Source organism: Saimiri boliviensis, chromosome 18 (assembly GCF_048565385.1).
Source record: "Saimiri boliviensis isolate mSaiBol1 chromosome 18, mSaiBol1.pri, whole genome shotgun sequence".
Lineage (NCBI taxonomy): Eukaryota > Metazoa > Chordata > Mammalia > Primates > Cebidae > Saimiri > Saimiri boliviensis.
This window is the reverse complement of record NC_133466.1, coordinates 46,147,670-46,152,704: the sequence shown is the minus strand read 5'-3', so window position 1 is coordinate 46,152,704 and position 5,035 is coordinate 46,147,670. Positions and strand designations below refer to the sequence as shown.

The window sequence follows — 5,035 nt, the reverse complement described above, 5'->3', positions numbered from 1 at the left end:
TCAAAAGGCTATAAAATTGGATAAGGAAGAATGAACAAAGACAGTATTTAAAGACAGTGGACAGCTTAGCATTTTGACAACGAAGAATAAAATGGTCAGTTCTGAATTGGAAAATGTGAGACGCAACTAGGAAACGCTGGAAATGGAAATTCAGTCATGTCCTTGTAGACTGGCTACTGCTCTACATGACAGTGACCAAAGCCAGATAGCAGAAAGAGACTTCTTTCCAGAGAACAAAACCTCAACAGGTTTATTTACAGGAGACAATGAATTCTCATACATCTAACCTGAAAGAGAACAGCAAGATTCTTTCTGAACAACTGTAATGCTTATTGTAAAAATTAACAGCCTAAAAATTCAGCTCCATCACACAAGGTAAACTGTGAAAGAAAAGACAGGACAGGCTGCCATCTTTCCTGTTGGAGGAACTTAATTATTCCAGCCTGTGGGCATTGGAGAGTACAAACCGACCAGGGGCAGAAGAGTTCCCACAGCACAGCACAGCTGCTTTACCAAATCATGGCCAGACTGCTTCTGTTAGCAGGCACCTGATCCTGTTCCTTCTTACTGAACAGGACCTCCCACCTGGTGCTTACAGCTACCCTCACAGGTGTTCCCTGGCCTATGGAGATATGAAACATTCCTTAGACAGAGCTCCCACAGAGAAAGGCAGGCCACCATCTTTGTTATTTGGATGACTAGGTTCTGGCCTTAGGGCTTTGTAGAACCCAAGCTGACCAGGGGTGTAAGTGGTAGCTCAGCACAGCAGAGCCACCTTGCAAAAACATGGCCAGACCCTTGTTTATGTCAATCCCCAACCACATTTTTAGTCACTGGGTACAGCTTTTCAACCAGGGTCTCTGGCTGCCTTCACTGCTGTTCTCTGGCTGACAGATGTTTCAGGCCTCCTTGAATCAGAGCTTCCAGAGAGAGGACCAGACTGTAATCTTTGTTGCTTGGGCAACTCAGCCATTTCAACCTTGGGACTTCAGAGTGTCTGAGGGAACCAGGGGCTGAAGTGAACCCCCAGCACAGCACAACTGCTCTACAGAAACATGGCCAGACTTTTTTAAAAGCAAGTCTCTGATCTTGTTCCTCCTGACTAGACAAGACTTCTGAACTTGTTTCCAGCCACCTCTCGTAGTTGTGTCCAGATTGGCAACAGGATTGTACCTCAGTAGTACAGAGGTCCCAGAGGAAGAGGCAGGCTATTATCTTTGTCTTTTTGCAGGCTTCGCTAGTGGTACCTTGAGTCGCTGGAAGATATGAGGCAATTAGGTACTGGAGTGGACCCCCAGTATACCACAGCAGCCTTATGGGAAAGTGGCTGAACCGTTACGTGGGTGCTGGCTTCCATATCTCCTCAATGAAGAGGTCCTCCTGGCTTGGGTCTTTATCCAGGACCCCACTGAAGCCAACAAACCAGTAGCAACTTGGCAATTTCTTGGACAGAGCTTCACAGATCGACTGAAATCCTCTCTGCCACTGCCTCCGCAGTGGATCTGCCCTTGTTACCTTCAGAATATCAAGAAAGCAAAGACCCTAAGTGCCATATTGATAACTGTAACAAGCTGCAGTTGACCCAAGGAACAAGGCAGTCCATCTCTTGTGGATACCACATACCCCCCACTGCTTATCACTGGACAGGGAACTCTGGCTCGGGCCCATAGAACAGACCCTTTATCCTGGGATGATTACACTAAGTGATGGCTAACTCACATCTCTCTGGGGTAGAGCCCCCAGGAGACAAGCAAAGTGATGGAGCAGGAAGCCAGCTGATGTGAAGCCCAGAGGGCAGGCACAGCTATCTCTCTAGCCTCTACTGGGTCTTATGAGACACTTTATCCCAGCACTTTAGGACTGTGGAGGTCTGATCAGCCACATCTCATGTGAAGATTGCCCAGCAGAGATCACGTATGTGATTTTCCCTATCAATAAAAGGAGACTTGCTTAAAAAAGAAGTCTGGCCACGTTTTTGTAGAGCAGCTGTGCTGTGCTGGGGCCTCACTTTTCAGAGAGTTATCTGAGGCGTGATATCTACTGGGCATTCTTGCCCATGAGATGAAGCTGGTCTGACCTCAGCACTCCTTAGTCTGCTTGCCTCTCCCAGGGCCCCAGCCTGGCCACACCTGCCTACAGGGCACTCTCAGCTGCCCACACCTTTGTTTCTGTGCCAGTGGACCATGCCTGAGCAGTGAAGAGATGCAGCAAAGTGGACTCTTCAGGCACGCACCAGCCTCTACATTGCCTCTCCATACTGAAGCTCTTTATACAAAAACGTCCTACGTCACTTTGCTGGTGTGTGTTTACATGAGTGGATTTTGCTGCACTTGCCCTACCAGCACATGGGAATGTAGCACACACTTCAACCCACACCAACTCCCATTGAAGAAAGAGCCATGGTAGGCAGAGGAACAAAATCACAACCTCTGCCAACACCTTCTCCTTGTGCTAATTCTGTGCACGAAAAGGGAATGCTAATATACATTGAGTGGTCGTTGCTGCTTAGGGGGTCACAGAGACGGCACCCAGACATGCACACGCCAGCACCCCAGCCTGAACCAACACTACCTCCAATGCAACAGCACACACAGAAGGGGTCTTCTGGCCACCACCAAGCTGTCTTGCCTCCACCACTTCCACCACTGGGCAAATGCCAACAGGGAAGCAGGCAGGTTTGCATCTGCTAACACTCTGCCACAGCTGCCACACTTTGCTGCCTTCAGTGCAGTAGACTCCAAACTTTGAGGAGCCAGAGAACAAAGTTGAGACCCAATATCAGTTTCCCAGAGTTAAAGCACACAGCCCAGGAATTGAGAGGTGAATTTTGGCCCCCTAAAATCCTCCAAAACCAAAGGCAGCTGCCTGATTCTACTTTAAACCACAATCAAACCCTCAAGATCATCAAATATGATAAAAGAAAAATATCCTGTGCAAAGGTCAGGAACCTCAAAGGTTGAAGGTGAATAAGCTCATAAAGATGAGGAAGAATCAGTGCAAGAATACTGAAACTCAAGAAGTCAGCATGCCTTCTTTCCTCCAGATGATTACATCAACTGTTCAGCCTGTTCAAGTTTTCAGAACTGGCCAGAGGCTGACATGTCTGCAATGATACAAGTAGAATTCAGAATGTGGGTAGAAACAAAGTTCACTAAGTGAAAGAAGTATGTCATCATCCAATGCAAGGAGGCCAAAAATCATTGTAAAACATCGCAGGAGCTAACAGGCAATATATCCAGTATAAACAACATTACTGGTGCTCACTTTGGCAACACATATATTAAAATTGGAATGATTCAGAGAAGATTAGCATGGCCCCTGCTCAAGGAGGACCTAAAAATTCATGAAGCATTCCATATTTGTAGAAAGAATCAATATCTTGAAAATGGCCATACTACCCAAAGTAATATATAGATTCAATGCTGTCCCCCTCAAGCTACCAATGATCTTATTCACAGAACTGGAGAAACCCACCTTAAACTTCATATGGAAGCAAAAGAGAGTGTGGATATCCAAGACAATGCTAAGCACAAAGAACAAAGCCAGAGGCATCATGCTACCCGATTTCAAACTATAATACAAAGCTACAGGAATCAAAACAGCATGGTACTGGTACTAAAACAGAGAAATAGAGTAATGGAACAGAACAGAGGTCCTGGTGGCAATGCCACACATATACAACCATCTCATCTTTGATAAACCTGACAAAGACAAGCAATGGGAAAAGGATTTCTTGTTTAATAATTGTTGTTGGGAAAACAGGCTACCAGTGTCCAGAAAGCAGAAACTGGACCTCTTCCTGATACCTTACAGTAGAATTATCTCCAGATGGATTAAAGATCTAGACATAAGACCTAATGCCATAAAAAAATCTAGAAAAAAAGTAGGCAAAGCCATTCAGGACATAGGTGTAGGCAAGTACTTCATGACTAAAACACCAAAAGCATTGGCAACAAAAAGGAAAATAGACAAATGGGACCTTATTAAACTCCAGAGCTTATGTACAGCAAAAGAAACCATCATCAGAGTGAACCAGCAACCAGCAGAATGAGAAACAATTTTTGCAATCTACCCATCTGACAAATGGCTGATATCCATAATCTACAAAGAAATAAAACAGATTTACAAGGAAAATAAAACAAGCAAACCGGTTCAAAAGTGGACAAAGGATATGAACAGACACTTTTGAAAAGAAGATATATATGAGGCCAATAAACATGTGAAAAAATACTCATCATCACTGGTTATTAGAGAAATCAAAACCACATTGAGATATCACCTCATGCCAGTTAGAATGGTGACCATTAAAAAATCTGGAGACAACAGATACCAGAGAGCATGTGGAGAAATAGGAACACTTTTACACTGTTGCTAGGAGTACAAACTAGTTGAACCATTGTGGAAGGCAGTGTGGCACTTGCTCAAGGGCCTGGAAATTGTAATTCCATTTGACCCAGCAATCCCATTACTGGGTATATACCCAAAGGATTATAAATCATTCTATTATAAAGAAACATGCACACGTATGTTCACAGTGGCACTGTTTACAATGGCAAAGACCTGAAAATAACCCAAATGTCCAGAGACGATAGACTGGACAAGGAAAATGTGACACACATACACCATGGACTATTATGCAGCCACAAAAAACGATGAGTTTATGTCCTTTGTAGGGACATGAATCAATCTGGAAACCATCATTCTCAGCAAAGTGACAGAAGAAAGAAAATCCAACACTGCATGTTCTCACTCATAGGCAGGTGATGAATAATGATAACAAATGGACACAGGGAGGGGTGCATCACACACTGGGGTCTTTTTGGGGGTGGCCAACAGGGGGACACCAGGGGTTGGGGAGGTCAGGGAGGGATTACCTGAAGAGAAATGCCAGATGTATGTGACGGGATGGAGGCAGGAAACCACATTGCCATATGTGTACCTATGCAACAATTCTGCATGATCTGCATGTGTACCCTATAACCTGAAGTACAGCTTTTAAAAAAAGAATAAACTGATGTGATAGAGCTGAAAAGCA

At 44.5% G+C, this 5,035-nt stretch overlaps 1 non-coding gene across 1 annotated transcript; it reads left to right on the top strand.

The window, feature by feature from the left end:
* Window positions 1-3,256: 3,256 nt before the first annotated feature.
* LOC141582117 (U6 spliceosomal RNA) lies at window positions 3,257-3,363 on the top strand. The gene has a single exon (XR_012514948.1). It is a non-coding gene; the product is annotated as a U6 spliceosomal RNA (small nuclear RNA).
* The last annotated feature ends 1,672 nt before the right edge of the window (window positions 3,364-5,035 follow it).